At 44.8% G+C, this 23,389-nt stretch overlaps 1 non-coding gene across 1 annotated transcript; it reads left to right on the top strand.

Annotated features, from left to right (window-relative positions):
* The first annotated feature begins 11,737 nt into the window (after positions 1-11,737).
* LOC113917505 lies at positions 11,738-11,845 on the top strand. Its single transcript, XR_003518247.1, has one exon. It is a non-coding gene; the product is annotated as a U6 spliceosomal RNA (small nuclear RNA).
* Positions 11,846-23,389: the final 11,544 nt, after the last annotated feature.

The following is a 23,389-nucleotide window of genomic DNA, read 5'->3' as shown; positions in this document are numbered from 1 at the left end:
AAAAATCATCCAAGTAGAATAGGCTGAAAAAGATTAACACTTAGATCAAATCAAACTGCTAAACTCTAAAGACAAAGAAACAATCTTGAAGGCAGCAAGAGAGTCTTGATAAGATTATCAGCTGATCTCTCATCCATGACCATGGAGGCCAGAAGGCAGTGAGGGATGCCATATTCAGGGATGATATACTCAGAGTACGGAGAGTAAGACCGTCACAAAAATTCTATGTCCGGCAAAACTATCCTTAAAGAAATTAGGACGTTCCCAGATAAAAACTGAATTTGTCACTAGTAAACCGGACCTACAAAACATATTCCTTCCTTCAGGCTTAGGTAAAAGTCCTCCAGACAATAACTTGAATTCATATGGAGAAATAAAAAGCACTGGTAAAGATAACTGCGTTGTAAATATGAAAGACAGTATAAATGTATTTTGTATAAATGTATTTTTTTGTTTGTAACTCGTTTTCTCCTATATGATTTTTCTTAAAGATTTATTTATCTATTTGAGAGAGAGAGTGTTGTGTGTAGGGGGGGAGGCAGGGGCAGAGGGAGAGGGAAAGAGAGAATCCCAAGCAGACTCCCCACTGAGCCTGACCCAGGGCTCGATCTCACAACCCTGAGATCACAACCTGAGCCGAAAAGAAGAGTCAGATGCTTAACTGACTGAGCCACCCAGATCCCTTTCACCTATTAATTTAAAAGACAACTGTATAAAACAATAACTATAAATCTGTGTTGATAGGCATACAATGTATAAAGTTGTAATTTTTATGAAAATAACAGTGAAGGAGTGGGGAGAGAATGAAGCTATAAAGGAACAAAATTTTTATATACTTTTAAAAAAGTAAATTGTTATTGGGGCGCCTGGGTGGCTCAGTCGTTCAGCGTCTGCCTTCGGCTCAGGTCATGATCCCAGGGTCCTGGGATCGAGCCCGGCATCGGGCTCCCTGCTCAGCGGAAAGCCTGCTTCTCCCTCTCCCACTCCCCTGCTTGTGTTCCTGCTCTCGCTATGTCTCTCTCTGTCAAATAAATAAATAAAATATATATTTTTTTTAAAAGTAAGTTGTTACTGTTCACACTTAGAACACTTATAGAATGTTATAAGGTGTCAGTTGTAATTCCCAGGGCAACCACGGAAAGAATCCGTGGTACAGATGGTTTAGTTAAATCCAGCAAACTTTACTGATATATATAAAACAGCGCTAGAACCAGTATGAATTAGTAAAATCTCTGAAGAAAGGAAGTTCTTCACTGAGGACATCATTTTTATTGATTTCTCCACACACAGTGACTAGAAGAGCAAACAAAGTGTCCTTTCATTCACTTTAAATTAATCTATTGTGTAGGCCTATTATGTGTCAGGTTCTGATTGATGCTGCAAAATAGAGGCTTAGCGGAGTCTGTCTTAATGAAAAGCTCTCTATTTTTGTTATTTAATTTCCTAATGACTCAGGTCTCCCTTGATCAGCTCTCTTGTTAATCACCATCATACTCAATCTAATCTATTTATTCACTCAGCAAATATGCTTTGAGCTCCTGTTATGTGTCATCCATTGGAGATACAGTGGTAAACAAGGCAGACAGAGCTTTTGCCCTCCTGGCCTCAGGGAATTTATATGTAATGTGTAAGGTCATGTAATATATATAAGGTAATGGCAGGGGGTGAGTGTGCTAGAAAGAAAAAAAAAAAACAGGGTATAGGGTGGGGATGCTTTTAGATAAGGGGGGGTCAGGAAAGAACTCTCTAGATAAAGAACTTTTGACAGATGAACAGAAACCTAAATAAAATGCAAAGATCTGGGGAAGGAGAGTTGCAGGAAGAGAGGGCAACAACAAAGCTGAGGTGGGAATGAACTGGGCCTGCGAGGTGAGTAGGGAGGCCAACGTCAGTGGAGTCTCTTCTCTGTCTATGCCTTGGATTCAATGTGCCCTTCCACACCTGCTGCCACAACCCCCATCCTGACCCGTGGCACTCACGTGGCACTCACATCTAACTTTCTTCGGGAATCTTCTCATTGTTCTTGCCCCAAGTCTGTGTCCCACAAAACTCATCCTAAACCCACTGCCAGAATGGTTTTTCCAGAACAATTTCATCATGTCACCTCACAGTCAAGAAGTTGGCTTCTTAGGCAATGGCTTCTTAGTGCTGCTAAGCCCTTCAGTTCTTCCACACGCATTTACTGGTTTCCTATTATACCTCAGACACTTTTCTAGCCACCGTGCATGCATTAATGCACAATGAAAACCAGGTCCCTGCTCTCACAGAGCTTATGTACTTGAAGGATAAGACAGACACCAAACAAGTACACCAATAAACATCAAGATAGTGTTTAGTGCCAAGAAAACAGAGAAATAGGGACCAAGGGAGTGATCTGAGGTGGTCTGAGGCGCTCTGGGAAATCTGGGGCCAGGGTCTGTCCCAGGAGTGGAAAAGCAGGTACCAAGGCTCTCACATGGGCCCTTCAGGGGGAAGGATTAGGGCACCTCCTGTGGGAAGTGTCCCCAACACACCAGGGAAACAAGCCACCTCGCCTCTGAGTGACTAAAACACAGTGACCATATTTCTATTTGTGTGCTTGTCAACATAGTCAAGTTTGTCTCCCTCTGATAGGCTATGGGTCCACTGAATATAAGAACCATATCTAATTCATGTTGTGCCTGGAGGACTGTCTGTCACTGATAAATATCTGTGGATGTGAAGTAAATCGAGCTTAGGGTCCTAATGTGGCAAATAAAGCCATCCATTATTGAGGTCTAGTCCAACCTTCACTCACATTCCTGGATCTTGTTAAGCCAGTGTCCTCACGCCCTGGTTCTCTCTGGGTAAAACCTGACAAAGTTGATATACTTTAATAAATTAATACAGGTATCCCCTGCCTTCTGAAAGTTTGCATTGCACCACTCTGTGTTGAGGGAAGACCTATATTAGTGAAGGATACGCTTGGCTTTATGCCATTTGGGCTTATGAAAGTTTCATAGGAACGCTCTGCTTTCTAACAGCAGAGGATACCTGCATTACATGAATATAAAATTCTGGAACACAGATTATTATTTACCTGGTTAGAATCGCTTTCTTCTCAAGAATTAACATGGTTTAACTCCTGGATTGAATTAGTTGATTATCTCTCTTTTTTTCACTTTAAATTTTTATTGTTATGTTAATCACCATACATTACATCATTAGTTTGTGATGTAGTGTTCCATGATTCATTGTTTGTGCATAACACCCAGGGCTCCACGCAGAACATGCCCTCTTTAATACCCATCACCAGGCTAACCCATCCCTCCTAGTTGATTATCTCTTTCAAAAACAGTTTAAGATTTTGAAATTGATACCAATCAATGTTTTATCTTGATTTAGTAGTTTTGTTTAAAGATGTTGAAAGACTGTCACTGATCTATTCATCCAATTAATATTATTAGTAGTCAATATTATTTTACATACTTCTACATGCTAGGTCTAATACTTGTTCCTGGGTATAAAAGGGTGAATAAAATACATATGTTCTGTTGCCCTTATGGACTTTATATCTTGTCAGGGATACAGGTAAGAAACAAAAAACCAAATGAATGCATAACTACTACTATTCAAGAAACAAACAGCATACAGGATAGAGAATAACAGGGAGAATTTTGCATAGTGTGGTCACAGAAGGCCTGACATTTAAACCATGACTCAGCTGTGCAAAAAAATCTTACAGCTTCTAATAAATTCTAAATAATTTGCTTAATTCTGACAGGTTCTTTCCAATGTTCTGTGGCCGTTAAACTTTTCTATGTCCTTATAGAAAGAGATTTTTGAGGTTTGTCCTACACGAGTGAGAAGTCACTGTGTTTTTACCGTACACTGTCGGTGGAAAGTAAGAGCACTTACCGAGGAGATGACACTCTTTTCTTGGCCCCCCTCGAGCATGCGCCTTACCACCCTGCGCAGCTGGGCTGAGCAGCAGCACCTGTGACTGTGTTTCCGAATGACAGCCATCCCTCGGAGTAGGTCCAAGCATGCAGACCGCCGTGAGCGCGCACTGGCCCAGTCCCGCTGCCCGACAACCCGTGGGGTTACGCGGTTCACCTGGTGAGGACGTGATGTCTGGGGCACACGTGGGGGGCGTTCAGGTTGGATCCTGGTGACCTTGGCAGTCCCAGGGCCACGTGTCTCGTTCCACCCCTGACGAGCGACTTCCCCGCTCTGTGCTGCGGGCCCTGGGAGGGGCCTTGCCAGAGTGTCGACTAATTAGGGTAAATGCTCCACAACCTCACAGAGTTAATCCTGTTAGTTATAAATCCAGCTACATGGTTCATTCTGAAGCAGCTCCCGAAATCTGCTCAGCAGCAGGACAAAGCACATGCAGAAGCTGGAGGGGCGCGAAGGAGCCGCCAATGGCTAAGCCTGTGCACGCCCCGGCCAGACAGGAAAGTAAGTGGGAACTCCAGAGACCTGAAAAACAAATGTGGAGCCTTTTCCACCCTCCCACCCCCTGCAGTCCTAAAGGGAATGTATATAAATACTGATTAATAAAGAGAAGGACAATCAGTCACCGGGCAGGAATTCTTTGACGGAGATTACGGATCTGGTTTTAAGCAATTTGAGGTGCTATAAGCAGGCACCACCGGCAAAGGAGCACATCTAGGACTGTTCGGTGACTGTCGATCTGTGATTCATCAAATAAAAACAGAGGGTGTCTAATGTGGGCCTGTAACAGCTGAGAAGCGATAAGAAGAGCAATATGGGAGCCCGGGAGAGAGACCCGGAGTGGGGCGGGGTGACCTTGGACGAGGCGCCGTCGCATTTCTGCTCAGAGGAGTTATTAACCACTGGGGGAAACACTTGCTTGGTTCCAAGACTAAACTCAAATAAGGATCTTAAATATAAATCTATCATTGTTTTGAGAGCCTATAATACCTATAAACATTTCTTACCAAGTTGGAGTCCTTTTATTCATTCACCAGTATTTGATAAACACCAGCTATGTGCCAGATAGTCTTGCTGCTGGGACCTCAGCGCCTCCAAAGGAAACAGAGGAAGTCTGGTAGGGTGGGGCTGGGAAAGACAGAAAATGAACTAATAAACAATCAAGTGCTATGAAAAGCAATAAGGTAGGTAATAAGTGGGTGAGGATGCCGAGTGACAAAAGGGGGCCTCAAGAGGCCTCTTTAAAGGGCTATTATATAGAATGGTCAAGGAAGACTCCTCTGCTAAGTGCCATTTGTGCAGAAAGTGCACAGTGAACCCTGGGAAGACGGGCGGAGGGGGAAAGCATTCCAGGCAGAAGGGGAGAAGTAAGTGCAAAGTCCCAGGAGCAGGAGCGCACTTGGCATGGTCCGGGAACAGCACCAAAGTTGTATGGCTGTGCAAATGAGGGACAGAATGGTAGGAAATGAGACAGAGATGGAGGCAGGGGCCAGACTGTGTGGGGCCTTGTAAGCCACGAAAAGACTGAGACTGGCAAACCGTGGAAAGGTTTTGAGCAGAGAAGTGAGGCATCTAATTTAGACTTGACATCCATCACTCTGGCTGTGTGTGCAACAGAGAGGGGAAGCAGGAATACTCCAGGAACGATGTTAGCGTGGTAGGTCATTAGCATATTGTTAACATGAGCTTCATCACCCATACTGGGAAGTCCCAGTCAAGGTGAGTTAATAATACCTTCCTTGAGTTGGAATTTGAAACCATGGAATTTCAATGAATCAGAAAGTTTGTGGGATGGAGTAGTCTTACATTATATTTCTATTCGGACAACACTGGTACGATATACTGAATAATACAAACAAATCCTTTGTTATTTCAAGACTTGATGAAAATGTTTCCAAATGTATTGTCTGTTTCCTAGTTTTAATAAACAGAATCATACAAAGTATAACTAATATGATTAAATTTACTTTCATTAATGTGTGGTGAGTGTGTCAGTTTTCCTGCATCATCAAAGCTTTATTCTAAACATTACTCAGTGGCCCCATTGTTGTGAGGTTGGTAAAAATGGCTCTCCCACACCGGCTCTGCCCTTGGAGAGGCCCCGGGCTTGGGGTCCTTAACTTCACAGGTTCAAAACATGAACTTGATAGGTTTCTTGGCTGAGATCATAGGGACGTATTTCTCAAGAGTTGGTGCGAGAACTGTGACTTCCCAGAAGGACAAGTTTTTCTGGGTCATTCTATCTGTCATCTTGCTAATTCAGCTTTTCACCTCCCAAAGGTATATATGTCATGGGTTGGGACCCAAACTCAGGCAGCGCAATGAAAAGTACAGGGTGGATCCACTGCACAGGGGCTTAGAGGTTCTCAAGGTGGGAGGGTTTACACAAGAGAGGCTGTGGTATGGGAATGGGGTGGGGAACCCACGCAGAGACTGCCACTACGCTAATGTGAACCACCCTCAGGTCACATCTCTCTCAATCCTATGGTGACTTTCCAGTGTCCCAGGAATGATCCAGCTCTAAAGGAACAAGCCGAACTCACTAGAGGGGAGTCCACCTCACTGGAGGTAGCCTTACACACTCAAATGACAACTTCCTGGGGGTGCCTAGGTGGCACAGTCTGTTAAGCATCTGACTCTTTGTTTCAGCTCAGGTTGTGACCTCAGGGTTGAGAGATCAAGCCCCATATCAGGCACTACGCTCAGTGCAGTCTGCTTAAGACTCTCTCTCCCTCTCCCTCTGCCCCCCTCTCAAGTCTGTCTGTCTGTCTGTCTCTCTTTAAAATAAATAAATAAATCTTGAAAAATAAGTAAAAAATAAAAAGACAACTTACTGATTTATAGGAAGAAACTAATCATCAAGGATCAAAACATTTGGGTCAGAGTCACTTTGCTTTGCTTTCTGTGGGAGAGGCTGCTCAGGAGGACAAATCCATCAATATTTGGAGCTTACTTAATAGGCAAAGACAGTGAATAGGGGAGATAGAAGGGCATCCCAATCATTTGGAAATGACAGAAATTGATACTCTCTGAAGAGTTAAACTATGAATTCAAATGACCCAATGGTTCAGAGAAGAGCCATTTGGACTGATTAGCTTGCAGTGAACACTCATGCATGTTTAATCTGAGTTAGTGAGACAAAATGATTCCCAGGCCATAACAAGACTTGACAGGAACATTAACATATTTCACAGAGGAATGTGTTAATCACCCGCAGAAGCACAGAAAAAGGGGGGTTTTCAGAAACAAATTTGGCTGGCCCATCCACACCAACCCAGGAGGCCAGGAGGAGTCCTAACTGGAGGTGGAATGGAGGAAGACACATTGGCTGTCAGAGTGTGGGCTATCCAACATCTGAGTCCAAGAACTAAGTTCCCTGGTTCTGAATCACTAAGCTGATCATTGTCTTCCCAGGTAGCTTTTCGATGGAGAGACCATGCTAGTGAGCTTGGCTTGATTATCTTGTCTGCCTGGGTTAATGTTTTTCCAGCCTGGTAAGTTAATTGAATTTATGATTGGAGATAGCAGTCTCTTATGAATTTTTAAGCATGGGAGTTCACTTATGTAATGAAGCCCATAAAATGAAATTGTGTTTCCCAATCTATAATACTTACTCAAGTGGCAGATTCACCCAAGTCCAGCTAGTGTATCCCTCCTATTTGAGAGCCCTCTGTGTTCCTGAATTCCACTGCCTCCAGTACAATCTCTGCAGTGAGCACAAAGAATCGTATTCCAATCTGGCTAAGATGCTCAACTTGGAATCTGCAGGTCCAAGCAGCTGACCACAGCCCCACATTACGGACAGCTGTATAGACCATGGGTTTAGAGAAGGAACAGACATGGAGCTGAATTTTTACTTACCCAAAGACAACCCTTGAATGTTTTTTTAAGTATAAGTCTCTATTATTAGCCTTTATGATATATTAAAAACATAAAACCGGGATTGTCGTTTATTCACTCATGCAACCAACAGATATTTATTGAAGATCTGCCTATGTTTCAAGCCCTGTTCTAAGTGCTGGGGACATGTGTCAATCAAATAAAACACACAAAGATACCTATTCTCAAGGAAATTATAGTCCAGGAGGGTGGGCAGGAAAGAGACAATCAGCTAACAAAATTAAAAATATATACGTAGTATTTTGGAAAGAGATAAGTGTTATTTAAATTTTTGAAAATAACAGTAGAATCGGGGAAAGAAGAATCCAGATTGCTTAATGGACAGATTGCAGAACTAAAATGGTTCCATCGAGTGCTGTCTGGTGTAGGCCCATGAGATGAACACGTGAGCACATGTGTTCTTCCGAGGCTCATTTGCAAACCCTGCAGCCTGGGGAAGAAAGCTGAAAAGAGAAGCTAAGTACATTCATCACATCCATCCTACATAAGGGCACTTTCACTTGGGCTTTCATTGTGCTCTCCTTAGGAGCTTCTTTAGGACCCATACCCACATAGGGTGCTGCTTGTTGAATGATTGTTTTCAGAGTCAGCAGTACTTTGGCTCTGCTGCTGTTTATCAGTAGGGCATTCCCACAAACCAGCAACTCCTCACACGCCCCCTGGCCTACCTTTCTCCCCACTCCCCTTCTCAAAGGGCAAGAAGGGGAAAGGCTTCTTTCAGCTGCCCCTCGTCCACCTCCCATGGCAAAAGTCCCTCTTTGACGAGGGCTGAAGTTCTGTGCCTCTTAATCTGAGAACATCTCAGTCCTTAGATCTGTGATACCTCATTGACAACTGCTGTGTCCCCAGATTCATTCCCGGCCATGCCCTTCAAATCCAAGCAAGTCAGCCCTCACTCAGGAGGCTGGTTGCCTACATGGATTCCTCCTCCTCCACGTTCCCGTTCATCTACCTGGGTTTGCTTTTTAGATCATAATGTGGTTTAACTGCCTTACGTCTCCCCCCTTTAAATACTGAAAGGCCCGGCTAACAACATTGACAGAGTTATTAAATAAAATTAGGTTAGCGGTGTATTTTTGCCCATTCCCCCAAAGAGCAGAAATTGCTTCCTTCAAGAGAGCTCACAAGCTTTGGTTTCTGGGTCACTTCTGGGCCTATCTGGTATGGACAGGAGCAGGCTTTGGTTCTTGATAGCCCTACAGAACATGTATTACTTCACACACTACCGTTGATGGGAAAGGAGAAAAGCCAGTTCTCAGTAGCCGAGTCTTCAAGATTTGGTAAACTCTGGTTGGGGCCTCAAGACAGATCTTTTCTTTGAGGCAACCATCTAATGTAGAGCCTGATGTAAAACTTTGTTCTCTTCATTTGACATTAGAAAAAAAAAAATTAGGTTTAGAGAAGTTGAGTAACCTTTCCAAACTTACACAGCTCAGGAGATACAAAGCTGGGATTCAAAACCCATGTGTAACTTGGCCCCCAAAGCCATGCTCAGCCCAAACCTGTATCCCTGAGTCATTTTGCCAGATACCTTGGGATAGCTACCCTAAATATAGGTTTGGCTGCCCACCTGACATCCCAAGCTGAGGGGATAAATGGCTTTGGGACAGGTACAAGGGTGACCCAGCATCGAGTGAGGTGACAAGTCAGGTACCACAGCTGCCTCCAAGCTTAGAAGCCAAGCATGAGACGATTGTCAAGGGGCTCCTGCCTCTTCAACCGGGGACCTTTCAAATAGTTACTCCTGTAGGAATAGAAATTAAGCTTCCTTTAGCAAGCAGAGAGTATCTGGATGAATGCTAATTAATGACATATTGCACTTACCTATAACTTACCAGCCACTCCAGGATCTCAGAGCTCTTCCCCAAATAACTTATTATGACACTATCTTGTGAGGTAAGTGCTTCATTCCACAGAACAGTTAGAAGAAAAGTGAGGAGCCCACATGAAGTCAGCAGTAGTATTTGCATGTTGTGTCTATTCAAGTCTAGTCAAAAACCAGAAACCACTCTAGGTTTCTGAAACAGAGTGGATTTAATACAGGAAATTGGGTACAAAGGTCAGGGGAGAGCTGAGAAACCAAAGAGGACATAGGGAAGCAATCTCAAGAGGAACAAGAGCAGATATCTGCTACTATCCCTGGGGATAGAGGGACAATAGGTAGTGCTACCAGATCCCAGGGGTAGGACTGCCTTGCTGGGTCCAGGGAGGAGGTGCCGTCTACAGGGGGCATGCTGACCAAAGTGGGGGCTAGGGATGGAGAGAGATGCCCTGGCTCCTCCCTTTCTCTTGCCCTCTGGCCTTCTACCAGCAGCTCTCAATGACTGAGCTAAGAAGCTAGAAGGGAGCTTGGGAAACGTACTTCCCTACCATACAGGGCTGGACAGAGAAGGACCAATTCCGAATCTAATGGCGAATATTCGCTATGCAGAAATCAACAATGAGGTGGTGAATAGGCTGCAGATATGGCAATGGGTGGGATGGGATGGGGAAAGGAAAGACTGAGAGTATTACCACAGGCCACTGATTAAAGAGGATTAGGTAGCACACAAGGATTTTTTTCCTGCTCGTTCCTGGCAAGCATGATTATCCAGTATCTTTTTTTTTTTTTTAATTTTATTTTGTTATGTTATGTTATGTTAGTCACCATACAGTACATCATTAGTTTTTGATGTAGTGTTCCATGATTCATTGTTTGTGCATAACACCCAGTGCTCCATGCAATACGTGTCCTCCTTAATACCCATCACCAGGCTAACCCATCCCCCCCCCCCTCCCCTCTAGAACCCTCAGTTTGCTTCTCAGAGTCCACAGTCTCTCATGGTTCGTCTCCCCATCCGATTTCTCCCCCTTCATTTTTCCCTTCCTACTATCTTCTTCTTCTTCTTCTTTTTTTTTAATTATCCAGTATCTTAAGGCATTTCCAGGAAAGTGAGGAAGGGGGCCATAAGAACGGGCTGAAATCCGGGAAGCATGAACTCCAAGGGAGTATTAAAGAATAACGCACATTTGCGTTGCAAAATAGAAGATTTAGAAGCAGCACAGAACTAACTTCCTGTAGTCACAGCTCGTTATAATAAAGCTGGTCTCAAAGGATAGAGATTGAAAGGAGCAGCTGACCTAGGAGCCACAACAGTAAAAATCAGCCCCAGCGCGGCAGAGGGTGGACAGCTGTATGTCTGGACTCCCATGCGTCTCGCTCCGGGATCGCAGAGGCGAGGTCCTCACTTGCCTGGGGACGAGGAACCGTGATTTTTTCCCTTCATTCTGCAGAATCTCACGGAACCCCTGCAGTGCACCAGGCACTGTTCTCCACATTGCAGAGAAAAAGCAGACAAATAGGAACACTGCAACCCTTCCCGTGAGCCAGAGAAAACGATCCCCTGCATGTGGAGGAGAGGGAAGGGGTGGTGTCCTGGCAGGATATGGTCAGAGAGAATCCGAAACTCCTACTTCCTCTGTTATTCCAGGCTCCGCGGGACAGGTTTGCGGCAGTTAGACACGCAGTAGGGGGCACCTCCCTTTCATTAATAGAGGTCTTACTATAAAGAACAATGAGATTTCGCCCGTGAGTTCTAGTCTGTTCAGTTCAACACAACAATCATTAATGGGGTGCTCATTGTCTGCCTGGAACTGGAGCCACAGAGATGAACATTTTATTAGAAAAGCAATGCCCCTGCCCTCCGTAGAGTAAGATTGGCATATCTGTGCAATGGCCAATGCAGAAATTGCTGCCAGAGCCCTGAGTCCTCCACCGATTCAGGTAGAGGGTGGAGATTGGTTTCCCCACCAGGGCAAAGTGGTGGTGATGTGGAGCAGGGCAACGCAAACCTGACACGAACCAGCTCTGCCGCCCTCCCGTCCCTGAGGGATGATTTTCCACAAGGGAGAGCCTTTCGGATTTTGCCTCTTGAGGCGTATAGCGCCCTCCTTGGCAGCACATATACTGAAGCTATTAAGCATACGGAGGAGATCAGAACGGCCCCTGGACAAGGGTGACATGCACTTTCATGAAGCATCTCCTCCTCTTTGTGACTAGGTTGAAACACAGAGGAGATTTAAGGTAATGAAATACTCTATGAAACCATAATATTGGATACATGTCACTGCACGTTTGTCCAAACCCACAGGATGTACACCACCAGGAGTGGACCAGAACGTCAACTCTGGACTTAGGATGAGAACGATGTGTCGGTAAGAACGGTACCACCGTGGTGGGGGAGGGTGGGGGTCGGCGGGTCATTTGGGAAATCTCTGCACCTTCTGCTCAGTTTCGCTGTGAACCTAAAACTGCTCTTTTTTTTTTTTTTTAGGCTGGACAGTATTCTATTTTATTATGTTATGTTAATCACCGTACATTAATTAGTTTTTGATGTAGTGTTCCACGATTCATTGTTTGCGTATAACACCCAGTGCTCCACGCAGAACGTGCCCTCCTTAACACCCTTCACCAGGCTAACCCATCCCCCACCCCCTCCCCTCTAGAACCCCCAGTCCGTTTCTCAGAGTCCATAGTCTCTCATGGTTCGTCTCCCCCTTCGATTCCCCCCCTTCATTTTTCCCTTCCTGTTATCTTCTTCTTTTTTTTTTTAACATATAATGTATTATTTGTTTCAGAGGTACAGCTCTGTGATTCAACAGTCTTGCACAATTCACAGCGCTCACCATAGCACACACCCTCCCCTATGTCTGTCACCCAGCCACCCCATCCCTCCCACCCCCCACCACTCCAGCAACGCTGACATATCAGATAAAGGGCTAGTATCCAAAATCTATAAAGAACTTATCAAACTCAACACCCAAAGAACAAACGATCCAATCAAGAAATGGGCAGAAGACATGAACAGACATTTTTCCAAAGAAGACATCCAAATGGTCTAAAACTGCTCTTAAAAAAAATAAAGCCTTGGGGCGCCTGGGTGGCTCACTCCGTAAAGTGGCTGCCTTCAAGCCCTGTATTGGGCTCCCTGCTCAGCAGAAAGCCTGCTTCTCCTTCTCCCTCTGCTGTTCCCTCTGCTTGTGCTCTCGCTCTCTGTCAAATAAATAAATAAAATCTTTAAAAAAAATAAAGTCTTAATTTTTAAAAAAATGACTAAAAAGGAGAAAGAAGTTGAAGCAGGAAAGCAGCTGAGTAAACTCCCTGGACCAGCCAGACACGCATGAGACGGGCCCTTGAGCTGCTCTGCTGGGGCCCGAAGAATTTCCAACAGTCCCGAGGGGGCCAGGGAGGCCTCAGAGCCCTTCTCTTCCCATCTGGAGGGGGCAAGTAGTGGAGACCAGTGTATCTGAGTCTAATTTCCTCCTTTTATATTAATGCCTGGCAAAAATACACCTAAGTAATTTAACTAGTCCAGTACTATAATTTATTTTTGATTTATTAATTATTAGGAGGAAAAATACATCTGAACAAGATTTCTTACATTGCAAATCTTTTTTTTTTTTTAATGTGTTCCTCTGATAAGGAAAAACAAAGACTCCATTCCTTATTTAAGATTCTTGTCTCTCCTGGTATTATGCTCTCCTGGGACAGTACTGTTGTCATCTTAAAAGTTTCTGTTTCATAACAGAGAATAAGTCGCGGCGCCTGGGTAGCTCAATAGGTTAAATGTCTGCCTTCGACTCAGGTCATGTTCCCAGGGTCCTGGGATTGAGCCCCGCATCGGGTGCCTTGCTCATCCGAGAGCCTGCTTCTCCCTCTCCCTCTGCCCCTCCCGCCTGCTCAAGCACTCTCCCTCTCTCTCTCTCTCAAATGAATAAATAAAATCTTTAAAAAAAGAGAGAGAGAGAATAAGTCATGTCCAAACCTGGACATCCTTGGTGTAGAATCTCTGCTTCCCTAAATATCTGTTTGTCTTGAGAAGTTAAATTTTTAAGCATAATCAAAGCCTTAGCTAGCCATGCCTGTTTACTTAGCCATAGGATGTTGGGTATCTTGTAGCAATTTGTACAGTGCCCTCAATCTGTTTGTGTTTTCCAGAAAGGATGAGGGCTGCTGGGGGCCTGCTGGGGGGGCAGGGGGGCTTCCCTACCCCCAACCCTCACCCAGACTTGCCGTCTGGAGCTCAACCAGATTGCCCACGAAACACCTCTCGTCCGTTCTGACCCAGGGCAGACCGGCTCACCCACCCCACCCATGGCTTCCGGCTGCCTCCTTCTCCGTGAATTTGTCTAGGAAACAAAGTTCGGCCGCTCAGACGCGTTTCTAAGTAGCATTTTCATCATGACTCTCAACTAAGGGTTTTTTTTCCTTTCAACACCTGGAGACATCACTGAAGTTTGGGGCTTTGTCCACACGCTCAACACAGTTTCACTGCTGTCATTGGCTAGAGCAACCCAGTCCACCTTATACATTCATCCGGCAGCTTAAAGGGATAAACTTGAAGCTGGGTGGATTTTTGGTTTGTTTGCTTCTCTGGCTTGCTGATGGAAGCTGCTGGAGTAGTTTAACAGGTATGGGCGGGGAGGAATAGCTTCAGAGCTTGCCTGCCGTCCTCCTCAACATTAATTAGAAAATTTTATATCAAGGTTAATGCCTTGGGAAGCAGTGAAGTTAGCTGTTGAAGGAAGCTGAATTCACCCCTAGGTGGAATACATAACACAAGAAAAAAGTAAAAAAATAATAATAATAATAACAATTAATAAATAAATAAACAGAAGGGCATCCAAAACTGCCTGCCACTCACCAGGGTATGCAAATAAGGATAAATTTTATTTAAAGCCATAAAATCTTTTTTTGCCTGTTTTTGAGTAAAGGTACTTTTCCTAGTTTTCAAAGTCTGAGTCATCCTTTTAATACCCAAAAATTCAAGTTGGCCAGGTGAGATCGAAAAGATAAAATAGTTCCCCACCGAGAACCAACGACTCCTTTCTCGGGGGCTCTGCAGCACTTTTTGCTCTTCCTGGGTCACGGACCCAGCAAAGTGTCACCTACCTTATAGCCTTCACATCCCTAGGCCCCCTTGAGGGCAGGGGGAACATCATGACCTTCCTAGTGCCCCAAGCTGGTGCATAGTGAGTGCTCAAGATGAGGCGCCACAGCCTGGGTCATGGTCAAGTGTACACGCTCTGGAACTAAACAACCTGGTTTGAGCCCCGAGCTCTGCCCCAGCCCAGTGTGTGTTCCTAAGCAAGTTCCTTAAGCCTAGCTATGCCTCCCTTTTCTCAAGGAGGAAATTACAGTACCTGTGTTCCAGGATTTTCATCAGAAGAAAATTAAGATCATCTTAGTACATGGTTATTGTGACTAAATCATGATGATCTAGACAGAAAAGTTCATCAATACTAGTAAAACAATTTCTTATTTAGGAAGTGTTCGGGCAAGAGAAAACCTACTCGTTTGGGTGGCCCTTAGTGAAGATGGGAATGTTCAGAGGTGGGTATTGGGGAGAAATCACCAACTTGTCCAGTGTCATCAAGAAGGCTTTGAAGAACTGAGATCTCAGGAGCTCTTAGTTGAAGGGAGAATCCAGTGAGTTTGCCCAGAAGAGTCTTAACAGGCCAGGAGGAGAATCTCAGAAAATTGTTCTGTGTCTCACTCTCAAGTTCTCTTCCCCCAAAAGCACTTCTCAGAAGGCACCTCCCCGCTGACCGTGGAAGAGCCAGTCACTGAGGAGCAGGTGCAGAGCTTGTCGTGCAATCAGCTGCCACCGAGCCTTCCTCTAGGGCATCACCCACCCAGTCCCCTATGGCTCATGTGCCCTACAGGTGTACCTGGTTAACTTTTTTGCTCCGAGGGTTGTGCATCCACTGTGCACCAACAGCATGTCGAAGACTGTGATAACCATAATATTGCACGTGCGATACTAACAGAGGCAACGTTAAAATGAAACATGCAGACCCACAAGTAAATGGTCTTAATATCTGAGTGATTGCCAGTGACCAAAGAACTGGTGGGTCTGAACTTGGTCTCAAACTCCCACAACCAGTTTAGGTCTGGAACCATTGGATGCTTGAACTAAATCAGTTTGGGAAGTATGTTCACAGAAACTATAAACTATTATCCTTAGAAGAAGATAAATGTCCATTTAAATTCTTTTAAAAATTGAAATAGTAACTATTTGACACAACAAGCGTAGAGCAGTTTTGAAAAATAAGCTCTGGTCCGCATGTCCGTCTCTAAGACAGCAAAATGAAGACTATGAGATCTGGACCACTGATTCATTGTGCCCATTTTACAGACAGGAACATGGAAACCCTGAGAAATCAAATGGCTTGTGCACTACACACCACTCACCACATAAACTTCTCCCTCTTAGTGGAAGGAGTAGGCGCCCCTTTTCCATGACCACTTTTGATTTTAAGACTGGGCTATTCACATGGCCTCAAAACCCAGTGCACTTTGCTCTTGGATTAACTGAACTATTTGAACTAAAGGCTAAACTTGTTCTTAATCTTCTCTTTGAAATGCTGACTGAAAGAAGTAGTGCCTTGCCCAACAGGTCGCGAGGCACAGAAGGAAGCAAGGAGCCCTCATGCACCCTTCCTCAGCGCCACAGAGTTCCTGTCAGAGATCTGGGACCAGATTTTCTTGGAGCCTATGTCAGGATGCAGCATACCAATGGTTAGAGACCAAAGCAGAGGCAGAGATAAGTGGAGGCTATCTGGAGAGGCACCAGATGCTATCAGGAGAGCACATGGTGGCCCGAGCTGAGGCTACACTGTAGGAAACAGACTCTCTGGCGTAATTCAGTGTTGGGCGGGAACTCTCTGTGGAAGACCCACAGAAATGGCATCTTTCCCACACGCGGGGGTTCTTGGTGCCCATCACTGCCTGATGGTGTGGTATCCATCCCTATCCCACTGGGCTAAACAGCAACTGTGAATCAGAGTCTTTGAGGACTGCCTGGTAGCATTAGTCAGATCACCAGTTATAACTTTCTGCCCCACGTAGGAAGAGGCAAGGTGACTTCCTCGGCTAAGGGACAGGTGCTCACATACCCCGAAAGTACCTCTTGAGGGCTCCGAGGCGGGCTGTGGGGAACCTGGGGTTCATGTCACATGGTCAGATCCAGACTCCTCCCTATTACAAAACACAGAGTTCTCCCTATCTTCCCGCATAATCCCTAACATCACACACGCGGTCTCACTCAACTCCTGCTGCCCCCGTGGTGTTTCTGTCTCGTGGACGCCCTTAGTGATTACTGGAACCTGACTGCCAAACGATACAAAACGTGTCCAAGGAGAGGCAGGAGAGTCCGTGGTGATTTTTCCTGGGATCAGCTTCCGGGATGGATTCTCAGATACCATCATTTTTCTAAGATGCTTTAAAGGTGACATGGAAGTGACCAGATAGGAAAGGCACCAAGATAGTAGCTGTTCAGCTAAGAAAGTCCCCAGTTACCCAGCCACCTGACCTGCTTCCAGAGGCAGGCTCACAGGTTAGCATGAGGCAACCTGCAGCAGGTCTGGGGAAGTGAGGGACCACGGAAGAGTCAGGTCAGTGGTGGAGACGGCCCCTCCATCCGTAGGAGGGAGCTCAACTGTCTGAGCATCCCTTCTGGGCTCCCAAGGATCATCGTACACATAGACCGGTGGAAATGTAAGTGACTCTGTGACAAGTCCCATCTTGAGCCTGGACATGTGTATCACGATGACAATTAGGATGTGAATTGATGCGTGAGAAAACGCATGTGGAAAGTTGATAAATCAGTGGAAGTGATTCCGGATTCAACTAGCTCATTGGTATCAATTAGGCATAAGCAAGAAGTGAGTCAGAAGGGGGGCTCCTTTAACCTAAACTCTAGTTTAGTCATTATAGATCATGTCCCCTATTTCTTAATGAATAACAGAAATACGAAAGGATCATTTGTTTCATGTTGTCAGGGGAGGAAAATAAGGCATTTTTAGGCCAGGGTCTCCTTTTTTTTTTTTTTTTTTCCTGCTCTGGAGAGAAAAAAAAATCTGGTTGTCAAAAAACAATAAGGACTAAATGAAGTTAGAAACAAAGCCAAAGAAGGAGAACCTTTTTTCTTAACTAAGGGCTGGTTTTGGCTTGGCTTTCTATTGGAAATTCCCCTTATTTCGAAGCCAGGAACCCCAGAGAGGGCCAGCTTCACAAGGCAGGAAACGCTGGGGAAAAAGGAAAAGGGGCTTAGATCCGGGCAGTGGGAAATGTGCACACCTTAACGCTGTCCCTGTGAGAGGTGGCGTGCTGATACAGTGGTTGTGCAGGTGTGCCCCGGAGCTAACAGCCTGGTGTTCGAATCCCAGCTCTGTCACCTCCCAGCTGCGCAACCCTGGGTGAGTGAATTAACCTCCCTGCACTCTGGTTAACTCATGTGCATTAAATTCTACCTACCTCTCACAGGATTGTGGTGAGGATTGAACAAGTTAATACCTAGAGGCTGCTAGACTAGTATTTTCTGGCTATTTTGACTGGCCACGAATAATAGGAAGAGACAGCTCCTGAAAGCTGCTGGAAAGCTTCCTAATGATCATTTGCTTTTCCACTGGCAGAATGGCATCAGCTAAAGGCTAAAGTAGAGAGAACACGTCATTTTGCAGATTTCCTGGATTCTCAGAAAACGGCCTCATGTCAGGGCTACGTATAGCTTGTTGTTCCCTCATTTGGCAACTATTTTGACAACAGCATCTAAGCGTTAGAGGTTCTGGCCTTCAGCACAGGACCAAGGCAGACACATTCCCACCCGCATGATGCTTAGACCAGAGCAGAACACAATGACCTCATGATTAACTTCAAAACGGGGCAGTGATTGTGGTAGGATGAGTACAGGATTCTGGCCACTGACCAGGTGAAAGGCTGGAACCCCCCAGTACCCAGCACAAGTGAAGTACACAGTAGGTGCTCCTAAGCCTTCCTGGGATTAATGGACACAGCACATACTGTGCTTTGTTGTTTGTCTCATGTTGTCCTTCATCACATAACCTTCGGAGCAAGAACACATCTCCTTTATTTTTGTGTCCCAGCACCTAACCTTGTGCCTCGCACATGGTGGGGAGGGGGCGGGGACTCAGCAGCAAACGTTTGTTCAGTTGATCTGAATGACTGAGAAAACTTAATGTGTCTCTCTCCCACTCAAGTGTGCAGCTCTTTCTAGCTTCCACCCAAAGAAGTGAGAAACTAAGCAAGAATTGGTAGCCAAGTTAATTTTAGGAATTGGGTGTTCTAACACCCATTAAAATTACATACATAGCTGGTCTTCTGCTCACTCTAGGCTGCCATGACCCCTTCTCTCTTATGAAAACTCTCCTTCTGTGGTATTAGGGTCCCTCTATCCTATCCCGGCTCTCTGGACTTTCCTCTACTTTTTTCCCTATGTCATCTTCCTCCTCCAGTCACAGTCCTAGGCCCACTGGTAGCTACTGTTTCTGTCTGATTGCTAACTTTCTCCATCTGCTCCTTCCAGGAGCAGACCTGCTCCCTGGCCCCAGGAGGGACACACGCCAGGCCTAATATTCCTCTGGCAACGGTGATGGGCCAAAGGATGGGCATGTGCCCCAAAGAGGGGATAGTCCAAGTCCTTCCCATGAATGAACAGCTGGACCCCAGTGTGATGGAGCAGGGAGGATGTCACTCTATGCCCTAACCACAATGAGGTCCGCGTGCGACATAAATGGAGGACCAGCTTCAATGAGACATGGGGAGAAAGAACAGGCAAGGGCAAGAGAGAGAGCCAGGCTCCGAGGCCCTGGTTTCTGTAGCCCTTTACCAGGCTGTGAGCTGCCAGACTCATAGACTTACTCATGCCCCATTGACTGGAGCCGCAGGCTGAGCAGGTTGCTGCTGCTTGCTACAGCATTTGCTGTCACTATAGACCCTCCTGTGGAGACCTTGTCTACTTTTACATCTTTGACCAGACCTCTAGGCAAATGTCTCCCAATTTCTAGCTCTAGCCTCAATCTCTCCCCAAGCCTTAGTGCCCCGTTTCCAACTCTCCGTGCTGGGCATTCCTTTTAGTGGTCCACTGCCCCCCCCCCCTTAACATATGTAAAATGGACAGTTTCTGAGCTGCCAACCTTCCCTTCCAGGCTCTATCTTAACCTGTGCTGCCACATTTCTCTGCCCCAAAACCTTATCCCTCCATCTCCTTCCTGCCCCCAGCCACAACCAGTCACTGAGTCCCGCAGCTTCTTCCTTTGTACTGTTTCCTGCAGCCGTCCTTCCTTTCCATTCCTCGGCCGCCACGCGGGGTAGGGGCCTAGCTTCCTGCTGCACCCCCTGACTCAATTCTTCCAACAAACCATGACCAGAAGAGTAAGCTTCTTCAGGTACTGCTGCTGAATCAAGTCCGGACTTCCTGGTGGAGCCCACAGAGCTGCCCATGAGCCAATGTTCTAGCATCCAACAACACTTGTCACCTGCAGAATCCCTAAACCCGTTATGTGTGGCCCCCGCTCTGCTCGCACAGGCCTCAGCCCTTGGCTCATCCTTTCTCCCCTCAGGCCGTTCCCCTGTGGTCCAGCTCAGACAGTGCTTTCCTCCAGGGAACTTCCTCTCATCGCCCCAATGAAAAGTAAATTCTTTCTTCAGAGGTCCCAAAATCCTTCTCTGTCTTGAAACAAGGCTTTATAGGTGTGGAGGACACACTATATGCCAGGGCACCCGCGCCAGGCACTGGGGATATTAGTAAAGATAAAGCAGCCTCTGCTGGCACAGAACATTCCATCTACTAGTGAGAGACACGGCAACATGTCCCACTTCACATTACCCCACCTTCTCCTGGAAGCTTACACATTTGCCTCAGCTCTCTGACTAGCTTGCAAGGTATTTTAGCAAAAGGACGCATAAGACAGTTCCTGGTATGTTGTCCTGCACATGGCAACCCCTCAAGTAAGTATTCATTAGGCTGTAGAAGGCAAGATCTTGATTGACAGATCCATAAAGGAGATGTAGGACAAATACAATTCTTAAAATCAAGGGCCAGGGGACGTGCCTGGGTGGCTCAGTCGGTTAAGCGTCTGCCTTCGGCCTCAGGTCATGGTCCCAGGGTCCTGGGATCGAGCCCTGCATCGGGCTCCCTGCTCTGCAGGAAGCCTGCTTCTCCCTCTCCCACTCCCCCTGCTTGTGCTCTCTCTCTGTCTCTCTAAGTGGAAGATACCTGTTAGATGGACTGACCATGACATGCCTAAACTTGCATTTTTTTTTTTGGCATGGAACAAAATCTATTAATAAAAAAACTTTCTTTCATATCCAATCCAAAATGCTGACAGGAAATCATTCAAACAATTAAAATCAGGAGAGGCAGTAGGAGTGCTGATATATTTAATAGGAAAGGGACTCCTTATCTTATCTGTATACCCAAAGTCTAGAGAGAACTCAGCATCAGGGCAATAATTCAACTATTTCCTGAATGAATGGGTTTCTGTTCATCAGTTAGTGCATATGTCAAGTATTAGGAGCTATAGAAATTGGGAATTAAGGGATGTTTACATAAAATGATACCATATTAAAACTTTAAAATTATATGTGTTATATTCATGAGGCCATACATTAAAAGTTTCATTTAAATGACTTTTTTGTTACTAAAACAATATCCACAACTTACATTTATGATTTACATATTTTGTTAACATTGTATGTACAGAATATATTTACTGTCCATCAAAATGAAGTTGACAGACTGTTTGATAAGCCTTAGGTTTATAGTTTTGTGCTGAGAATAACAGTAATCCTGTCTAAGGTTTGAACTGGAAGTTTTTTCTTTAAAATTTTGCTTTTTTAAAATACGTGCTTTGTGATAACTTATTTAGTAAAGCTTACTGTAAACTATTTAGACAGCTAATAGAATTTTTGAATGACGAGGATAATAGATTTCATTGTACAGGCTTTCCACTATTTAATTTCAGTCTAAATGTTAACTGTTGGACTAGTACATGAGTATTTTCACAAAATGCACACTCATGACTGCCAATTTTTCCATGACTAATATATACCCTGCCAGATGTTTTTTAAGTTCTGCTAAGTCATATTTTCTTTTTCCAGAACTCTATGTTCCCACCCCTAAGTCCCTCTGGCCTTTTTTTCATAGTTTGCTTTTGTACCTGAATTTGGGGTAAAATGCATTCACTGCTCTTTTTAACCATTTTTATATGAATATAATAGTTTTATGTAAATTACTCTCAAGTTCACCTATCCTAAAGCTTAACCTATCCCTTCCTGGGGAGATATACATTTGTACAATTTATTCTAAAAAGTCAGGAAGCCTTTCCCTGCAAGAACAGCCTCCTCATACTACTGAAAATCTTCTGAATCACCCTGGAATCCAGGCTGTTAGAAAAATGCTAACCAGTTCCCAAACTTCCACATTTGTTTCCTGCTGTTCAGCTACCTCTCCTCCTGCTTACATTTTCTGGCTGTAGCAAGAATCATTAATGACGACCTTAGACAGATGGAGCTTCCTGTCAAGTAATAACATGCGACCCATGATGGATTTGCATTTTTCTTACTAATCTGAGCATTATGGAACACTCACTGCCCAGCACTAGACCAGAAAAAATTTCAATGACAAATTTTGCCTTTTGAATACCAACGAAAATAGTTGGCTGCATGCACAGTTTCCAAAAAAGTGTTCATTGATTCAAATGTATTAAAAGCCTACTATGTGCTGGTAATTGTGCAAAGTCTTGAGAGATGTAAAGAAAAAAATCCAGTCCTTATTGCCTCAAGGAGCTCTAGGGGGAAGAAAGATGACAAACACACAGTTGAAATCAAGTGAAGAACTGGATGAAACCAAGTCAGTGCAGTTAGTGGGGGGTACAGAGGAAGGCTGCAACGCTGCCCAGTCATTTCCAGACTCTTCCATCAACCACAGTGCAACACTGTTTATGCAAAAGCACGTGACCTCTCCTACATGGATCTGTGCACCGCTCGCATCAAGGAATAACCAAGGAATAACCATCGGGATATTACTGCTGGAGAACGGTGGCGTTCTGCAAACTGCAAGCATTTTTCTACACCTACTGCAGAGCATTGTTGAGTGCTTATCGATGAGTATATGAATCAAGTAAGCCTGGGTTTATGACCCAATCTTACATCCATGTATTGGGAGTAGAAGGAAGCATAGTTGTGGAAGGGAAAGTCTCTGAGGTCAGAAGACCAGATCTGCATTGTGAGGCTGGCTGTGGGGCTCCTCATCCCTAGAAGGATGTCTGTGAGGTCCCCTCCAGCCCTCTGATACTTTAAGATCTAATCATAAAGGGACTGGTCAGGCCAGCCTGATTATCATTATAGTTTAGGAATGTTTCACGCTTCTCAGAATTTTCAAGATACATCATGTAGGAGGAAGCTAAGCTCAAGTTCACTGGAGGAAGTTAAAAAAAAAAACAAACGTAAGAGTAGGGAATAATTTTAACAATCAATTTGTTTCTGTGCAATAAATATCAACAGTAAAACTTTAGGAATGTACTCTTAACAGTGCTAAGGACCAGTGATCTAGAAATCGTCTGGCCACAGTCTGATCGTCAGTGATATCACAGAGATATCATTTACTATAGCCAGTCTGCTTCCTCTTTTTCTTGAAAGTAGTAATAATTTTTTAGCATTTTTCAAACTCTGAAGAATGTAATTATTTTTTTAAAGATTTATTTACTTATTTGACCGAGAGAGAGAGCACAA

The sequence above is a fragment of the Zalophus californianus genome, chromosome 4 (genome assembly GCF_009762305.2).
Source record: "Zalophus californianus isolate mZalCal1 chromosome 4, mZalCal1.pri.v2, whole genome shotgun sequence".
NCBI lineage: Eukaryota > Metazoa > Chordata > Mammalia > Carnivora > Otariidae > Zalophus > Zalophus californianus.
The sequence above is the reverse complement of the archived record's forward strand: the minus strand, read 5'-3'. Positions and strand labels throughout refer to the sequence as shown.